Raw genomic sequence first — 21,036 nt, forward strand, 5'->3', positions numbered from 1 at the left:
ACTCTAGAACATTGGTTCTCAAACTTGAGCATGCAACAGAATCACCTGGAGATCTTATTACAAGACAAGATACCTGGGACCAATAGCCCGAGTTTGAGAAGGTATGAGGTAGGGCCTAAGAATTTACCTTCTTAACCAGTTCCCAGCCGATGTGGATGCTGCCCATCTGCAAGCTGCACTTTGAGACAGCCCATGGCTCATGAATGAACTTTCCAGACCCAGTGGGGCACATAGCATGGGAACACAGAGGTGCTTTTTTTGTTTATCACCACCATTTTATTTGTATCAAATAAACATACCCTCTCCTTTCTCTCTGTGAGCACGATGATTATGCTAACTTTGGGCTTTCCCAATGTACTTCAGTCATGCTTTAATGTTAGGCAGAACTCTCTAGCCATGTTTGAAATCCACAGAGTGACTCAGGAAAAGAATGGTAAGCTGTTCAACTCCACCAATCATGTCTCCTTTGATTACAAATCCTCCATCGGTTCTCACTGACTAACAAATGAAGTTCAAATGCCTTGCTTCTTATTCAAGGATCTGTATGAAGCGGCCCCAGCCTAATATTCGTTCTTTCATCTATATCCACTCAATGGATGTTTGATGAGATCTGGTTCTTTGCCAGGAATTATCCAAGATACTCCCACTTTATGTGTCATTTCTCCCTTTCACCCATTTTATGATGTAATGAAATTAAATATTTTCGTTTGTTTTTGCTTTCCTTCACATATGCCTTTGCTTGTATTGTTACTAATACATTATTTTTTTGTAAATGTGGGAAATAACACGCATTTCAAATTATATAGTATGCTCTTGACTAATGCCTGTTTTCTATTTTCTCGTCATCTTTTCTTAATATTCTTAGTGCTTTACCTATAGTGTCATAGTAAAGTCATCTTCTAACTATTGCTTTAGTTTGACTTACTCATGTCTTGCCTCCTTAGCAGGTATCTCACTGATTTCCATATTTTTCACAAGGGTAGCATTCTACCTTGAAGCTAGTAGATGCTTAATAAAAATGTTGACTGTTACTGTCTTTATTATCAACACTTAAAAGTATGAGAATGTTTTATGAAGATCTATTCAAAAGTGTAAAAAATATTTAGTGCTGGATTTTAAGATGCTTGCCAAAAAAGGACAATTTGGATTTAAGTTAGAATTTAAGTATCACTGAATTTTGCTCAAAATTAGCTTTCATTAGCCATTTTTCAAGAAAATATAAATCATTTCCTGGTTATTGGAATGACAGTGGAGAAAGAGAGCTGAGTGTGCTCAGTGGAGTGGAGAGAATTGTATGTGACAGACAGTCCACCTGGCCTCATTCTGCAGCTGACTACATCATGGAAACTGGCCTAAGTGTGTTTGTCAAAATGGTTACCCAAGGAAAACGGTGAAGGTCATAGTTTTAAACACCATGCTGTCAATATCAATGCCTCCTTTATCCAGCAGCAATGAACTACAACGGCAAGAACCCGAAGACCGAGTCAGAAGAGGCTGGCCTAGTCCTGCCTCTGGTAGCTGTATAAATTTAGGCAGTCCTGAACAGCTCTGAGAATTGACTTTATTGAGTTGTCAAATGAAGAATTTTGCTTAGTGATCCACACAATTTCCAGCTCAAATCTCCAATTCTATGATTGTTCTTGCAAGACTAATACTACCAATAGGTGGAATCTGCATTTGCTCTTGCAGTGTCCTTTTAAGAGAAGGTCTGTGCAAATCTCTGATCACTGCCCATTCCCACATTTACAGAAATTATCTAGTTAGAGTGCGGTTCTCATTCAGGAGCAGTTTTCCCTCAGAGACATCTGGACACGTGCAAATCTCTGATCACTGCCCATTCCCACATTTACAGAAATTATCTAGTTAGAGTGCGGTTCTCATTCAGGAGCAGTTTTCCCTCAGAGACATTTGGCCATGTCCAGAGATTTTTTTAGTTGCAACAACTGGAAGGTTTGGGGTGCTACTAGCATCTAGCGGGTAGAGGTCAGGGCTGCTGCTAACATTCTACACTGCAAAGAACAGTATCCCCCTCCCCAACAAAGAATTATTCAACCCGAAATGTCAAGGGTACCAAGGTTAAGAATCCCTGATCTAGATAGTAAGCTAGATAATAACTTCTCTGTAAGAAGTTATTTCCTTGGCATCTATAATAGTTCTGGGCACAGAGTAAGAGCTCAGTGTATTTTTAAAGTTTCTGATATTCCCAGCTCATTAATCATTCCTTTGAGTTAAGATTTTGAAGAAAGATCATGCTAAAAATGCATCTATGACTCATGATGAGTGACAGAGAGACTGATTTCTTACATTAAGTGTCCAGTCATCTATTAGGACATATCCAGCTTTGTGGGGAGACAGTCAAGAAAGGAAACAAGAGACATGAAGTGCCATTCATTAAGGTCATACCACACAGAATGTCACAGAAAATCCAGCCTGGGGGCTGAAGGTTTTCCATCATCTTTTCAAGATGTGCAAGCTGTATTTAATTTTTGAAAAATTATTATAATAACCAATTATAATAATTATATAATAATTATAATATTGGTTATTATGATAATGGTTATAATAATAACCAATGGTTATTGGTTATTTATTATAATAATTATTACAATGCTTATTTTTGAAGTTTAATTACTAATCTATTGATACTAAGGGTAAAATAAGAATGAAGTCACCTAAAAGTCCATAAGCAACTTCAAAGAGGATATCCAGTTGATATTCCAACCCACAGAGGAATTGACAGGGTCCACATTTCATAAACAATTCTTTAAGACGTAAATCTATATGACAGTTCTCCAAAGCCCAAATTATTACCTACAGTTACAGAATGTCATAACCAAAACAAGCATTAGAATACATTTGGTGTGAAGGCCCAGATAAGTTAAGAACTTGCCAGGCTCTTTCAGTTACACTCTCAATACCTCTAATTACTCCAAAATGAGTGTGAATTTCACTACACAACAAGCATTCTTTTCCTGACTAGATTCCTAGAGGCAGAAATGGGAGAGAAAAAGAGAAGTTCCAAACTGTCTTCTGACCTTCTCTATACATTTTGTAAATACTTATGTAAATTATTTGCCAATCTACCAGATCTTATCAAAACTTTTTGACGTGAAAATTTTATAATTGTTTTTCAAAATTAGGTCATTAAACTCTTTCTAAACACCTCTTGGCCTCTTTAAATCTCTGAAAGAAGTTATGTTTTCAGTTTTCAAAGCTACTTGACTACATATACTTTTATCTTAATGTTTATACTTTAAAAGTATGTTAAGTCCAACCAACCACATAACTTTCATTATTTTGATGTTACATGAGCTACACCCCCCCAGATTTTATTATTTTGAGGGATTAGAATCAGACACCTTGGGATGGGAAGAAATCTGTGTCAGTCTCTCAGTGCCTCATTTCCCTCCCTGCTGGATTAGAGAATTCTGCAGGCTGACTCCATCTAAGGCGTCTGAGATGGGAACAGTAGCTGTTTTTAGTTTAGGATCTTCCTAAATGAAGGAGCTATGTAAATGCCTGTTAACAATGGGATAATCCATATGGCTTATACATCAGTCTTCCTGGTGTCTCAGTGATTTGTATGTTCTCTTGGAATTGTCCCAACTAAGTGCTTTACAAATTTGAGGTTCCCAGGATTGAAGTTTAGGAGGAAGAAGCCAGAGAGGAAGGGAAAGATAAGGTATGAAATATATTCTAATCATTATAAATGAGCACACTTACACAGTTAGAGTGTGTGTAATAAGTGTGTGTGTGTGTGTATGTGTGTGTAGACATACATATACACATGCCAAGCTGCTCTTGCACCTGCTACTGTGGAATCCCTGTTACATTAGGACAGCAAGTGTGAACTTCCCTGGACTCTTCAATTTCTTAAGGACTCGCTTAATCCAGCAGATACAACACTGAGTGCACACGCACTCACTTGCCAACCGCTGCAGGGGTGTCTCCTCTGACAGCGCTTCAAGGTGCGCAGGGTGGGGCGGGATTAGACAGCCAAGGTCCCCCACAGCGTGAGAGGCAGTGGGAGGCAGATCACCAACTAGCCGAGCAGACTACATAACTCGGGGGGACAGGGCTAATATTTATTCATTTTTTTTAACATGCGAGATTTGCAGTGTCCACTCATTCCATAAAACATGGCAGTGTGATGCGAGGTGAGTGGTGGTGGTGGGGATGGGGGCAGTGCCAGTTTAGACCAGTGTTTCCGAAAGGTGACATTTGAGCTGAGAAGTGAGCGTGAAGATCTGAGCCAAGAGTATCCCCAACAGCTCGAGGGTCACTGGGTGGGAGGCGAGTGACGGAAAACCAGGGTGGCTGCAGCTCAGGCAGGGGCAGAAGAGTATGAAGCACGGCCAGCAGTCCCAGAAAGGCCCTCAAGGTCATGTTAAGAAACACAGAATTTCTTTTTGTCTTAGGTGTGATGAGACGTCACTGAAGGGTGGCCAAGCTAATGTCTGCTACGATCGCACTGACGCTGGCGTGGAGAATGTCTGACGGGGGGAGGAGGGCTAGGAGAGGAGGCCAGCGAGGATACCTCTTCCATGATCCCGAGAGAAGACGGCACTGCAGGCCATGGTGGGAGCAGTGAAGAAGGAAGCTATGTGGGTAGATTCCAAATATGTTTCGGAGGCACTTCAGTCAAGACTTGCTGCTCATACACTGGACGTTTGGAGTGAGAGGAAAAGATGAACCAAGTCTTGAGGCCGAACACCCGGGGTGGACGGTGATTCAGCTCACACGGTCCATACTCAGTGAAACTCCCTCGCTCCAAACACGCCTTCCCCACGTCTCCCTGTTAATAATCGTTTCTCGAGACCCTGTTCTAACTCTACCCCTATTAGGTAGCCTTCCTCGGTTCCTCACGTCATTTTATAACTCTGTGATAGTAAGTGCCATGCTTTGAAATGCTGGATGACTTTTTAAGTATGAAGCTCATTTGTTTTTCTAGACACTTGAGGGCAGGAACTGTTCCCGTATCATTTTTGCATCATCAACATGCTCAGTGTCTCACAAACAGTCACTGGAACTGAAATTCCAGTGTCCCCAGGACAGTCCCAGTTTTAGGTCTCATCATTATTAGTTAGGTGCTTTACTCTCAAAACCGTGTTGGTTTGAATGATAAATTATATGGTCATCCTACCTATAGTAGATGCCCAATACTACCTAATTATTCTAAGACTCAAGGCCTATGTATATGAATGCAACACAAAGAGGAAAAATTGGGGCTCAATTTTAGACTCTGCCAGAGTCCAAAAGAATGAATTTTCTGATAAAGAATCCAACCAAAAAGCAAAGACACTTAGTACTGCCGAAATGTGATCTCCGCCTACAAAGAGGAAGTGGAATGCAAAACGAGCTGCAGGTATTCAAAGACCTTCGGACCTCAAGCATCTTGCTCTTTTAGGTAAACATGCATTTTTGGTATTGTACTTCTGTGATTTTCCATTGACATATGAAGTTGCAAAGATGGAAGAAGGGATTTCCAGATTGTACAGTATGTGTTAGAGTCGTTCTCACCTCTATTTTTAAACTAAGCAGCAATAGAAAGGGTTTGAAATGAAACTCCCTGATAGCTGTCAACAGGGTTACTGCCATAAACATTTGATCAAATATTCTCAAGGCAAAGGACCTATAACCAGGTTTATTCCTTGTCAGAACATCTGTTTGCCCTCTCGTGGACATAACCCTAATCACTTTCTCATCTCCTGCATTTTATGCCTGAGTGGCCGTCTTCTTCACAACTTGGACCAAGAGCGCCTTGGGCAAGATTCTTCTATCCCGGGTAGAGTGCAGCCCTGCATCCATGCAGGTGCTTATCCAATCAACTGTAATAAGAAGAATCCACGATTTTATGCATCATAAAGTTGTCATCCAGGGGCCTGAGGAAACCCTTTTGTGATCCAGGATTCAGAGTTACGTGCATTTGTCTCCCAGTAGATGTTTGATATTTTCTCGTCAGTAATATATTTTTCTCAGTATTTTGATAGATTGCCCAGGGAGATTTAATTCCTAATTTCATCTTTTCTGGCCTCTGCAGGAAGCTGTATACTGTAGTCATTTCTTTTCTGTTTACTTGGCCTGTGTTTTTTTGGAATAGTTTCACAGTTTTTCATTTCGTATCATAGGGTCACTAGAGAATGGCGTGAGAACATGTGAGGACAGCTGAGTTCCTCCCCTTCCTTGCTGTACAGTGCTTTACTGGCAAGAAGAACCCTGCAGATTCCACTGCGCCCCGTCCACAGCCACAGCCCATGTCCCGCGGCCCTTTCACCCTTAACACCAAAGCTTTCGATGGCAAGTCATGTGAGATTAACTCCAACTCTTCAAAGTAACCATGCTTTACAGCCTCAGAGAGTTAGAATATATTATTTTTTCTCTTTTCTTGTTTTTTTTTAAGTATAGTTCAGGTACAATATTAAATAAGTTACAGGTGTACAGTACAGTGATCCACAATTTTAATGGTTATATTCCATTTATACTTATTATAAAATATTGGCTACAGAATCTATTATCTTTTTAATTTAAAAAAGCCAAAATTTTAAATGAATATGAATAAGAAAGCATTACTTTGCAAATCATATCAGTAACATATAGTATAATATTTAATTGGTTTAATAAAACCTCATGAGAATTAAGGAAATCCCAATGTTAAGGTACGTTCAAAAGAAACAGATGTTCATCACCTGTTTATAATTTACTGTGTGAGAACCTATGATGATTGCCTTACTTGTACTATGTCATTTAATCTTCACAACAAGAGAAACACACTCTATTGCTATCTGCATTTCACAAATGGGGAACCAGCTGAAGTCCCCTGTGCCAGGTCCTGCAGGTAGGAAGGGCCTATCTTCATTTTTTTTTTTTTTTTTTTGCGGTACGTGGGCCTCTCACTGCTGCGGCCTCTCCCGTCGCGGAGCACAGGCTCCAGAGGCGCAGGCTCAGCGGCCATGGTTCACGGGCCCATGTGGGATCTTCCCGGACCGGGGCACGAACCCGCGTCCCCTGCATCGGCAGGCGGACTCTCAACCACTGCGCCACCAGGGAAGCCCAGGCCCATCTTCTTAATCACTGCATGAAAATGGAACTTCGAACTTAATGAGGTCATGTTTGGGATTCTCTGCCCTCAGACATCCCTGATTTCAGTACTCTTTCCATTGTACCAATGGAATGTGCTAGCATTCTAACTGTACCTTTTAAGTTACCTTGTGCTCTAAGAAGTAGCTCTTTGTTATACCACATTTAAGGGACTGTTCTTCCATAGCTTATGCTCTCTACCACTGAGGTGCCATTTTACTGTGCATGGACTATTCCAAATAGGCAAGGGTGGTGTGTCCCTTTCCCACTGCTGTGGAGACTGGTTGTATGATGCATAAAAGTACTTAGTCTAAATAACTACCCTGGTAGATCCACCCTAGACCAGATCCTGCTTGGGAAACCCTGTGTAGGCAGTTGAGTGCCGGGGCTCACTCGGATCGTGAATCACTGTGAAGACCTCACTAAGTGCTGACATGTTCAAACCTTCCAGCCCCTCCTCCGAGATAACTACGTGTGGCACCTGCAGGCAGAGTAAGTTGCCAGCCAGTCTCTGGCCCCACGAGGGCATCTCCAGAGCACTGCTCGCAGGAGCCGGGATGTTCCACAGGCTGGGTGAGAAGCAGGAGGCCGGTGACGTGGAGAGCTCTGAAGCCCACATTCTGACCCCACCGCCCTTCATGGATTGAGCGTCCTCATTCGCACTCTGGGGTTGATGGGGGGGGCCCTTAGCTCATGGGGGGCATCTGAGCACACTGTCCCTTTGGGACTTGGCCTGTCAAGATGCTTTTGTGACCCTGGCCACATTAATTTAGCATTATTGGACAGGAATGAAGAAAATCCGGTTGAAGTTTATACACAATTCACTGTCTATTTCTTTGGCTTTTATCAATTCCCTGTCATACAGAATATTCAAATATTTATGAAGAGACAAATCAATATGAACATATCAGAAAAAGTAGCAGGAGTTTAATAAAGAGAAGGAAACACTTCTAGCTAATTTCAGATCTGCTATCCTTGGCAAGATGCCCAGAATTTTTACTTCTTTTATTTATAAAATAATTTAAACATCTTTGTACTTTTAAAAGTAAATTTTGTATCTTAACGATGGAGAGGAAAGAACATCTTGAAGCTGGCTGATGGTGGGTTCCTGGCGCGTGGCAGACAACCCAACTACTGGTCACAGCGCAGAGCTCACAAGAACATGTCTGTTAGCGTAGCCTGCTGCCCCCTGAGGAGTTAACACCGCCTTCCTCACGGAGGACTTAAGAATATAAATTTCTGGATTTTTGGCAAAGAGCTAATATTTTTCATTAGCTGGAATGCTAATTTATTCAACATGATGACTAGAAAATGTACTTAAACTGTTAGGTACTAGAGATACTAATCTTGTATCTCACTTAATCCCCCAAACCACACGGTGCTGTAAATACTGTTGTCATACCATTTTCTTCCTGTTACAGAGAAGGAAACCGAGAGTCAAAGAGATCCAGTGATTTGTCAAAGTTACCAGCTAGAATTCCAAGCCCAGCCTTTTTTCATTGGACTATAAGATCTCTCTTTTCCTCTGCTCACTCTCTGATTATATTATTTCAGCAAGGTAGACATGAAGTGAGCTTATATTGTTAGAAAAAAAGAAGGCAGAATTGGGAATGTTGTCTGGCTGGCACAGCTGGTGTGAGCGGTGACGGCGTCAAATCCGTCAGAAACCTCCACGGGGGGACGGAGAGAACCGGAGGCCCCGGTAAGGCTTTCGGCGCAGAGTCATCAAGCCCTCACCCTGTGAGAGGCACAGCCCCTGCCTCACCGGGAATGCAGAGTGACAAAGACCTCGGCCTGCCTGCTTCACCACCTACAGGCTGCCACCTGCGTAACCTGCCTCTGTCCACAGTCCCTCCTGGGCAAGGTAAGGATCACACCTCCCTCTCCTAGTGCGACTGTGGGGATTAAGGAGGGAACTGTGTAAAACACTTTGCCCAGGACCTGGCAAGAGCAGGTGTCCAGTGAACATCAGCACAGTAGTTCTCGGAATGAGCCAGGCAGGAAGGACACTAGTAACTAGAAGAGGAACGACAGACAGTGTGAGGAAAACCCAGACAAGCAGCTGTGGGGGCTTCTGAGCGGGGGGAGAGCAAACAGCTGACATGAGGCACACTGTCTGCCAGGTGCTGCTTGAGGGCTTCAGACGCCTGGACCCACTGAAGCCTCCCAACCCAGGACAACGAGGCACACGAACTCACTCGCACACAACCACATGCAGCCAGTGAGCGGCCAGGCAGGGGCCAAGTCTGGGCTGCCTCGTCCCCTGAACCAGCGGGCGCACCCAGCACCCACACTGCTCCTCCGGACCCGGAGGCCACTGGTTGGTTTCTGCAGGTGACCGGCACTCCCTGGACAACTTAAGGAGTGGACCGCATCTGGGAACCTGAACTTACAGAGTCTCACATCTTCCGGGTTTCATATACGTAACCCTCACCTTTCCAAGTGAACTGTCAGCTCCTGGATTCTAACACTGCACGTGACACCTAGTGGATTGGAGGCACAATGAAGACACTCCAGAAACATGTGAAGATTAGGGTGAAAAGCCAGCTTGAAGCACCCCTGCCAGGAAGGCAGTGTCTGCTGTCTGCTGGGAAAACAGCCCCGTGGGCTGCCATAATCAGAAATGAGGCTGCTTTGGGGAAAGCAAGAACAGCCACAGAAACAAGAAAATACCCCAGGTGACACAGCAGCTGTCGACCAAAGGTCCCAACCTGCATCTTCCCGGTGGGCGGAATGGCCATTGCCAGCCACTGGTACGCTCACGATGGGATAAGAATCCCCGACACACACACACAATCAATACCTAAATGTGTAACTGCATATACTTATGTAGAAGAAGAGACAGAGATACATATATAGATGCGAACAGCTTACTTTTATTCTAAGTGAATATAGTTACATGGTTGAGCCTGACTCGTCTGCTCATCCTGGTAACTGTTCAAGCACTGTAAGATATGTGTACCACACATTTTAAAGCATTTTCTTTAAGGCATTTTAAAGAAAATGCTTTAAAATGCTAATAGCTTTATTTGTCTTTTGATAGTCTTAATAATATCATCGTTTTAGCAATAGCCTTTATGAATCTATCATCTTAATTAAAGAGGGACTTTATTTTTCATCCAGATCGTTTTCAAGTTTCATAATGTATGAAGGATTGGTCCTATCTCGATTTGGTAAGCCATTATTTACGTCTGCTGGTTAGCAGAAAATGTGATTAACTATGCATTGCATATAAAAATATGAAAAATGTTAATAGTGTAATATGTTTTGGGGCTTGAATAATATTTTATTAAAGACAATAAAGACTTTGATTAAAAAAACCCCCAAATCCCTTAAATGTTAATAATACTTTTCAAATGTAACGAATCTTGAGAAAGTTTTTTGCCTATCCTGAATTATAAAAAGGAGTTGAATCCTCCTTCTGTCAAATAGTACTTAGATTTCCCTGGGGAATTTGTATACTCCCTTAAATTCAGAGAAGCTCAACATATCAATTCTGTTATTATATATCTATCAAAATGTTAAATATATTTATTAGGTGGAGAAAAATAAAAAGACCTGTTCTCTGGATTACTATGGCATTTGTGATATTGTAAACGATCGAGAAAAGGAAAGATGAATCGAATATTTTAACCACTGCCCCAAATGGTTAAAGACTCTGCAGCACGTCATACCTTTTCTCCAATGGAGTGTGTGTTGCTTCTGGCAGAGAAATGTATATGAATGACTAATCTAAAACGACAAATATTATGTTCCTGTAGGTACTGTTTGTCCACATAAGAGAACTCAGAACTTTCAAACTGGAAAAAACTGAAATGGAAAAAAAAACAAAACCTGCTCTTAAAATGTTCCCATATGCTCTAGATAAGAACAGTTAATGAATAATGAAGGAAGTGGTGTCTTGGAGTGAGACTGGTTCATTGTTCTCCTGAAAAGCATTTTAGACTAATTCTCCTATGATTCCATGACTAAATGGATTTATAATGCACCACTTTAATGTTAATAATCTACTCGCCCAAATCAAGCAAACAGCAAGACAAAGATTGAATCATTTTGTGATTAAAGAAAAAAATCAACACTGGTCATATGAGCCAATCTTTAACGAACATTAATTCTCCACATTGTTCCTTCTGCCCCCAAGATTTTGGGGGACTAGGCAGAAATTTGTTCCTTTAGATGTCTTGTAATTTTGCTGATAATTTTTCTCCATAAAAATAGCTCTACTCAGAAAATGAAACTGTTCATCTAAAAAAGATCAACTATACATTATAATTAATTATCAAATATATCAATTTAATAGTGGTATGGGTTAGGAATGATTAGTAGTGAGTTGACTAAGTGTTAAGACTACAAAATAGATTTAAGTTTAGGGCTCAAATTCATTTAGCTAAATTGAAAGTATTATAGCAGTCTCGGTGCATTTAGACCCCACAACACATGATATTACACTTTTTTAAAAGCTGTAATATTTGTATTATTTTAGAAGACTACACAACTTAGAAGTGTCAGCAAAAAAAAAAAAAAAAAAAAAAAAACCCAGCAATAATGATCCTGTACTTGTCTGGGGAAAACTTTAAGGGTTCCACTGGGGACAAAGGAGTTCATTTATTGGATCAGAAATAGTTATCGAGGTCCTACTATGAGCCGAGCACTACTTATAATATTGTTATTAATGATTTCCACGTGGAAGTCTGGACAGCGAAACCAAGTGAGCTCTCAGGGTGTCTAGGTCCTCTTTTCTGCAAAGAGCTTGCCAGGCAGAGGGAGAGGCAGCAGAACTTTTCCCCTCCGCTGGGGGTGGGGGGTGGGGCACGGCCTGAGCGCTAAGCCAAGGGCCAGGCAGGGAAGGCGAGAGCCGGAAGGACACGCGTGCCTCGCTCAGCTCAGGGCCTGACTTAAGTCCAGGCTTGACCCATGAAGTGCTGTCATTCTTACTTAGGGTAGAGGGGTGAGGGTGGAACACTGCTCGGACCCGAAACTAGGAGGAGACGCAGACAGCACTCCTGGACGGCGGGGGGCGGGGAAGGGCCGGGCGGAAGGGCCCAACGCAGGAAGCACACATCCCACGGAGCCTTCAGGTACACGATTTCTCTCCTGAACAGGCTTCCTTTCTCACTTGCTGTTTATTCTTCTCACTCCCACCTCTTTTTCCTCTAGGCTCTGTGTTGCTTTTCCCCAATTCCCCCTCAACACTTTAGGAAATATTTTATTAACAACTGGAGGGTGCAGCTAGTGACTGAAACTTCATTGCCAGGACCTGGGGAGTCTCGCTTACGGGCCTACTTAGAACCTATTTGTCCAAGGACAATTAGTAGCCCATAGCTCTGTTTTTCTTCCCTCTCTTTGTTTGCCAAGTGCTATTTAAATAATGGATACCCAGCCAGAAAAAAAAGATGCCTTGAAGAGTAACACCATGATGTCCTTCCCAGATGTTTGCCTTTAGGATGAGAAATGAGTTACACAGAAACAAGATGGGGAATTGCTGGCTAGATACCAATACAGTAAGGGACACATGCTGTGGGAGTGATCGATGGTTCAGAAATCAAATATGTCAGCAATCGATGATGCTATTAAAGAGACTACCATAAAATGTCCATGTGGGGACAGAGAAGTATTTGAAAAATTCAGAAATTAATCTGCAACCTCAGGCAACGTCTGGAGCTCTGCCTCCCATTGTGGTCGGCATTCCTTAAAATCACAAATTAAAAAAAAATAGTTAATTTGACGTAAAAGTTGAAAAATAGGACCTCTGAGGAAAGGTTAAAGGAATTGGGGTTATTTGGGCCAGGTAAAGCACAACTGCAGGACTGACTCAATAATGTCAAAATACTTGAAATCAACTGTTCTTCAAGCATTCAGATGTCTGCGGCGGACGCAGCAGAGTGAAAGTGCAGTAAGATACTTCAGTTTAACTTTAATAAGGAACTTCCTGGAAGGAATCTAAATCTCTTGCTGCAATTTAACTTAACATTACAAGGTTAATTAAACACAAACAGACTACCAAGGAAAGCTGTGGAATCTTGGCTCTTAGATCGAAAACCACGTATCCTAACTGGTTTAGGTTTACTTCTGTCTGGAATTAAGAGACCGGATTGAATAACTCCCCGAGTCTGCTTACAGTATATTATATAACTGGTCTTATAGCTTTCTGATGTCTTCCGCGCATGGGCGAGGCACTGATCCACATGAACACTAGGGGTGAAGAAAAAGTACAGCAAGCCCTACATACAAAGTGAATCTTGAGTTTTTTGTACTTGGCATAAGAAAGGAAAAGTGTTATTTTTAAATTGACTCCTTTCCTGAACACTATTAAGGAGAGCTCTAGTTTGAAACAATATTTTATTACAGCACTAAAGGATAGTCCCAAACCATTAGCATACTGAGTCCACTGAACTACTTATCAATACTACATTCAAAGTAGTCTGTTTTGAGCAAAGAAAGGGCTTAAGTAGAGCTTAACAACTAACCACCACCAACGCTTATTTTTAGCCTTATTAGGGATCTGACATTAAAAAAAAAAAACCCAAACCACACACTTTTATTATATATGGTAAAAAATAAGAACAAAAATACAGCCCATTTTTTCACAGTATTACAGTGGTTTAATACATTGCTCTCATGTGCTGCAATATTCAAAAAAGGATAATTTGTGAAAAAAAATGGCTGTAACTGCTAAACATTTAATGAATTATGGTATAATTCTAAATAATTATTCTTCGTCTTTTTTCCTCTGTCAAAGTGGGCAAAATCATTTCTTTTTATTGCTTTTCTCCCCCTATTTTTTAAAGAAAGAAACAAACCAGGGTGACATCCATTCCATTTTAAGCTAATGCTTCTATCATTTCATATCTGAATGGGGCTGACATCATCAGCTCCTGCGTGTCCCGAAAGATACTTAGCTCTAGTCCACTGTTACATACTTTATGCATTACATGAAATAAGATATCTCCAGATTTTGAAAATATTTATTGTAAAAACAGCAATCAAATTGTGTGTAATCACATTTTCTGCCTGGCTTTGAAAGCTACATTATTCAATATGCCAGTGGTCCTTTCCATCATGGCGACATATTAGCAATTCATGCTGCTCTAATACATCTGACTTCCTTGATGTACAGCACGCCCTACAGACCCAGAGAAACACTCCTGCTTCAGTTCCGTGTGTACTGCCGCAGTACCTACCGAAGTGATGGTTGTCAAAACAGTTGTACAGTGGCCTTTGAATGCAAAGTGTGCCGTGACTGAAAGCTTCAAATAACAATAAATCTGAGTATATACATTATGCTTGCTTTTGTTGCCTGGAAAAACTAAGGCATTCGGGAAATAAACCCCCCAATTTTATTGCCTTTTAACATTTTTTTCCATTTTAAACTCCAGAACTGGAAATTTGAAGCATTCAAAGAAATTGAAATCTCCTTTGTTGCATTTTTCATTGTAAATTTTCTATACTGTGTCATTAGGAACCACCCTCTACAAAAAGCCCAGGTTCTAAATGAATCCCTTCTGTGAGGCCATTCTAAAACTTTGCACGGTTTCTCTTTGTATGAAAGAGCTTCTGTTGCCTGCACAAAGAACAAGCGATCACCACATATATCGGCCAGGCAGGAGCCTTCGATGACTTTATACAAGGTTGCATTTTGCCTTTTACCAGTCCGTGGTGAAACCCAGCAGTGAATGTGCCAGGGTGGAGAGAAAAAGGAGAGGCTCTTGATTTCAGTTTGTACGAATCAAAAGATTTTTCTTAAACCATGAATGCTTAATATGAACATTTTCTTATTTTACCCTTCTCCCAAAATAGCTCTGTAGTTTCTTTTTAACAACATGAAAACAACATCACTTTCTTCTTAATGGCAGAATAATATTTTCCACTCAAAAGAAATGTTCTGTCCAACAGGTTCAAATATCTTAATAACCGATTAGGTTTCGGGGTGGGGGGACAGGTAGAACACTGAGAATCTAGTCCAAGTGATGCTGGGGAAAATGACTTAGTAACTAAAGTGACAAGTTGAGTGAGTCGTGACTCTGGATCACAGTTGTGTGGTCGATAGAGAATGAATCATAGGAAAATGCCAGCCCTGGAAAGGGCCTCAGAGATCAGCTAGTTTTGTGGTTTTCTGTCTTCTTTGGGGGCAGAATCCTATGTTCAAGGGAATTTTTACAAGAAATGTGAACGAGTGAGATGAATCAGCGCAACACCGCTCTGGCTGATTCCTGGCTTCCCCTGGCTCCGCCTGATCTAGTCCAACCCCACTGGTTACACACAGGGTGCAGTGAATTGTCCACGGTTAACAAACTTATCCCAGGCAGGGCCTGGCCTTCCAGACTCTCATTCAAGTGCTCTTCTAACCAGATTCCACTCTTGGAAAAGCATAGGCGGTCAATTATCCACTATCAAAATAACTCAGGAATTTTGAGAGAAATGGAACTCTTGCATATTGGGTCGTGAGTGGCTGTTTAACTTGGACCTAGAGAATCAGAACTAGTTGGCACCTGTTCAACAGTTTATACTAATAGAAATTCGACACTGTTTTATAGGCTGGTCTTGGAAAATATGGACTTTAAGACAATGGAATCTTTTTTCAAGTGCCAGAAACCTTACTTTTTGCAGGAGTCCTGACTGACTACTAACACATAAAATGGCACAGGCAAGAATATACAAAAAGGAAGTGGTGGGAGATTTGGGAAGGAAAAACTGTCACCCTGTGTATGTTTCACCCCTGTATATGTTTATGGCAAGTTTCAGAAGGCAATCTAGATTTTCTACCCTGGTGACCTTTTTATCAGAAAGGGATTCCCACTGAATATATCTAGCACCTACTGTGTGACAGGCACTACTTTACAGATATTAACTACGTTAATGCTACAACAGTATGGGATTAAGTGTCTTATTATACCTATTTTATAGGTAAGGAAACTGAGGCACAAAAAGGTTATGTAAGTTGCTCAATGTCATGCAGCTGGTTTAGGTCTGTGCCAGGATTTGAACTGCGGTAGTGGTGGTCCAAAGATGTCAGTTTTAATCAAAATGATGTGTAAGAACACTCAGTAGAAGGTAAAGACTTCTTTGGTGACTAGCAGGCTTATTGCCTTTTTTTCTTTTTTTGGACAGATGTGAAGAAGATTAAGGATTTAAGTATAAATAACTCTTTTGGAAAATCTTCTCTCATGCACTTTAACTTCTGCAAAACAGTTATACATATACAGTCTTGCTTTTCACATTTTTTTTAGCAAACATATAATAATGCTTCCTATGTGCCAACCAATGGTCTAAGCAATTTTTAAATATTCATTTCACTCCATGAGGTAAGGACAATAATTTATCCTTGTTTTTCAGGTAAGGAAGCTGGGGTGTTCACTGGTTGAGCCACAGAGCAAGTCTCTTAAGTACCCTGAATCTCCATTTTTCATTTGTAATATTGGGATAATAATACTCACTCAGATATTGATTTCTAATTACAGACTAAATTTTTTACATCTAATATATTAGAAATTTGTTGGTAATGCTTATAACCAGTAAAACTGTATCACTTATGTTGCCAGTGGGGAAAGAAACAGGTAGAGATAAGAAAATTTAAATTTAAAATAAATTTTCAGAAAAGATTATATATTATACAAAACAGCAACATATATAACATATAATAATTCATGTATGTTAAACATTACAATAACCTCTAAAATATATACAATATCTAAATGAGAATTAAAATATTTTCACCTATTTGATCCATTCAGATTCTAAAATTCCATCATGTGAAAATACTAACACAAAGATCTGAGCACCCTACTAACAGAAAAAGTCTCAGCTTTAATAACACTGAAGAGTTTCTGGAAGATAAAATTGACGACAGTTGATCCTATACATAAATCTATCTAGGGTGGCTCATACTTACAAGATTTTAAAATCTACAGCAAGTTCATTATTTAGAATCCACAAGTGTCAGCTTTTATTGGTTGTTCCCAAACTGTAGGTGACCTTGAAAGGAGTTATCAGAAAGAGCCCTGCAATTTCTAGGTGGGAAGCTTTTACTTCCTGATTCTGTAGCCATTATTTCCTCGTCTATATGAACACTGATAACCTAAATTGTGCACTATTCCATTTCATACATATATCATAAATACAGGGGCTTCCCTGGTGGCTCAGTGGTTAAGAATCCGCCTGTCAATGCAGGGGACACGGGTTCGAGCCCTGGTCCGGGAAGATCCCACATGCCGCGGAGCAACTAAGCCCATGCGCCCCACTACTGAGCCTGCGCTCTAGAGCCCGCGAGCCACAACTACTGAGCCCACGCACCACAACTACTGAAGCCCGCATGCCTAGAGCCCGTGCTCTGCAACAAGAGAAGCCACCGCGACGAGAAGCCCGCGCACCGCAACGAAGGGTAGCCCCCGCTCGCCTCAACTAGAGAAAGCCTGTGTGCAGCAAGGAAGACCCAATGCAGCCAGAAGTAATAAATAAATAAAAAATAAATAAATTTATTAAAAAAAAAATATATATATATGTCAACAACTGATAAACCAATCAATCATCTGGTTAAATTTTGTGATCACATTATACACGAGCAAAGTTGCTGGGAAAGAGTTTTAGTCAGTTTTTATAAAGACACATGAAAAAAGTATCTTATAGACCTAAAGTTACTTCAAAGAAAATAATCCTTAGCCCTTTTTAACTATAAAATATGGTTGTTCATCTTCAGATTCATTGATTTGGGAATGATGTGCAAACAACTTAAGAGCTCGTATTTCTGTTCTCACTGTCACCACCCTGTATGTCTTCACACTCCTTGCCTGAGTTACAGCAACAGAGGGCTCCTCAGACCCTACACAACTCCAGTTTCCTGCCACTGCGAGATCCCTCCAGAGAGATGCCAGAAGGATTCTCCTTTGACACTGCTTTCATAATGCTTTTGCCTTGAGTGAAAACAGCCAGTGGTTCCTTAGACTCCCTCATATCAAGCCCACAGTCCTTAGTGATTTTTGAAACCTTTTGTCAAATCTCCTAACTTAAAATATCCAGCCTGCTTTTCAAATGCTCTCTCTCCTAGATGCCTTTTCTTTCCTTTCTGTTTGTCTAAATCGAAACCATCTTTCAAGACCTGACTGCCATCCTACCTTTTCCACTAAGTTTTATAAACTACCCAAACCAGATGACTATAATCTCTTCCAACCAGGATTCCTACCGGGTTCACGGCCAGTAAAATTGTGTTTAGCCCTTCTCCTGCCTCTAATTGCTTGATGTTTCACTCAAACTGTTTCATACGTGGTTACGTTTTTTCTGTAGTTTACAAGCTCCTAAAGCACACTGACCGTATTTTATCAATCATTTGAGCCCTTTCAAACATTTAGAGCACAGAAGGCATTTAAAATGTACACACTGATGAGTGGCATTCTAAACACATGATAGCTCAAAATAAGATTGGAGATGCCCCTTGTTTCTCAAAGGAATTAGTAGACTCCAGTAAAGTCGGCCTTTCCAACTTCATTAAATTTCCATTGCAACTTTGCAGTATTATCAAACTCTGGCTCTCGCAATCCAGTCAGAGATCCAAGCCTTGAGAAAGGACTCTTAAAACAAATTTCATCTCCAAATGTACTTTCTTCAAGACCACGCTGGCTTAAAAAATGGGTTTCCTGTAGATTTAATGTTAAATCAACATAATTAACTGGACCTACGCTCTCCAGGATAGTAGCCACTAGGTACATGTTGCTACCTTAAATGTAATTAAAATACAATAAAATAAAAATCAGTCTTTCAGTCACGCTAGCCACATTTAAAGTGTTCAATAGCCAATGACTATTGCTACTGGACAGCATGCATAACAGAAAAGCCATCATCACAGAGAGTTCTATTGGACAGTGCTGAAGCCTATCCAAAGTCTCGCCAAAACTTAATTTGTTGGAGCAGCCTTTTACTTACAGCATAAAATGCTAGGACCAGTACTGTGAGAGGCAAACTAGATGTCCACCTCAGAATACGGTTTGGAGGTACTGGGAAGTCTCACCATCCTATGAAAAACCCAAACAGACTCACTGTGCCAAGAACTGGAATGGAAATTAGAGCTTCACTCGCTTAGTTTAGGCTGAACAGGGACCCTCTGCCTTGTAAAGTGTGAAAAGTTCCAAGGGAAATACCATGTTGATGCGAAAATACCGAAGTCCGGTTTCTGACAGTGGGTTGGGTGGAAAGGAGCATAAAGAATTAGGATGAGCAGGGGCTCCTGACACGGAAGGAGGGAAGCGTAGTAGAGGAAGGGCCTAGAAAGTGGTGCTACACAGCTGCGACGAGATCCAGTCCCGAGCACATCATCTGAGGCTGGAGTGACTTAGCAAGGGTGGCCAAACTGGGAACATTCCAGGTGCATGTATACTGAGGTTGCACAAGCATCTCTTAAAGAGTGAATGGCGAATTGGGAGGGTCCTGGAATGCTGAGAAGGCAAATTATATAAAAGAAAAAGGGTTTTGAGACTAAAACTATGTAACTGAGTATCTCATTATCCTCCTGTGGCCCAGCTTCATTAGCACATGAGGAAGAAGCATAGAGGACAAAACTGGTATTCTATGTGCTGTGTTCGTCCTTCCTCTCCTTCTCAGTGAACAGGGACGTCTATAAAGCATGACATGGACACCTTATTGGCTCATGAACTGGGTCTGAAGGCTTAGCCCCAAAGAGGAATAGTCACGTGATTTTTCAAGGTCACTACTTTGAAGTACAACGTTCATCAGAGTTACACACTTAGCATGTTTTCTAAAAAATCCATCTTCCATTTTATGAAGCCACAGTTAATACTCTTAGGATAAATCTATACAGGTGGAGTATCATCTAAAAACCGGGACAATGGTGTCGAGTTTTTTGCTCCCGCTGGTGCTGGGAACAAGTCCTCCCCTCTTGTCCACCCAGCTACCTGCCAGTTCTGAGGAGAATTCTATACCCTACCATGGCCTGTGACATTAGGCTCAGGGCTTCATTCCCCCACAACTACTACGGGATCTCTTTCCACTCTCCTTTCTCCCCCCTTTATGTTCATGATTAACAGAAAAACCTTCTTGTGAAGTCATTCAAGTTAGAGATACATCACCAAATGATTTAGGTAAGTGATAACACGAAACGCTTTCCTATCAGAAACAACATAAGATGAGCAAGTTAATCGATTTGTTCATTGTGAATATGACAGAACTGTTCAGTGGCTTATAAAAATGACAACAGAGGTGGTTGGACTGTTAAGTGATTGAACAATGCAAACCAAAGAAAGCTCATTAGAAGTCACTGTTAACCTGAGAGCGTTTCATTACATGGTAGAAAGCTCTGCCCTTGGCCATATACTACTGACAATATTCTCTACTCCTTGAGATATAGACAGAGAAAGTATTAAGGTTTTAGATGACATAAAAATCAGACAGAAAGATTTTATGATGTCAGTATTTCTCAAGCATGGGATACTCGTTAAAAATACAGACTCTTGGACTTCCTGGGTAGGGGCTGGGCATTCACTTTTTGCTAGTCTTCTGGGTGATACATAGTCTCACTAAATTTGAGAAGTTTAGAACATTAGAAGATTCAAAGTGACAAACAAAGTCCAAGAGACAGAAACACTTCAGTAGAGATAAATTTTGATCACCCAAATTATACCTTGAAAACAAAGATGAAAATTGTTTTCTTGCTTTTTCCTATTATATAAATTGGTGGAATTTGAGAGCAGAAAATAGGGCAGCAACCAACTTTCACAGCAGTTCCTAGAAGAAGTGGGGATCTTGCTTGTGGTGAAGAATCCTGCACTAGATGAGATGTGGCACCTTTATGATAACTTTTTATCTAAAAGCTAACAAGACATTTTGACCATATGACCACACATTCAGTGTCAAATAGTATTTAGGACTTCGGGTTATAAATATGAGTGATCAAACATGTAATTAATTGATTTTGCCTTGACTTAAATGTAAAATGGAAAATTGCTTTAGGATTTT

At 40.8% G+C, this 21,036-nt stretch overlaps 1 protein-coding gene across 1 annotated transcript in view; it reads right to left on the minus strand.

Annotated features, from left to right (window-relative positions):
- Window positions 1-21,036, minus strand: part of TOX (thymocyte selection associated high mobility group box) — a 302,115-nt gene that overhangs the window by 111,913 nt on the left and 169,166 nt on the right. The window lies entirely within an intron of this gene.

Source organism: Phocoena phocoena, chromosome 17, assembly GCF_963924675.1.
Source record: "Phocoena phocoena chromosome 17, mPhoPho1.1, whole genome shotgun sequence".
Lineage (NCBI taxonomy): Eukaryota > Metazoa > Chordata > Mammalia > Artiodactyla > Phocoenidae > Phocoena > Phocoena phocoena.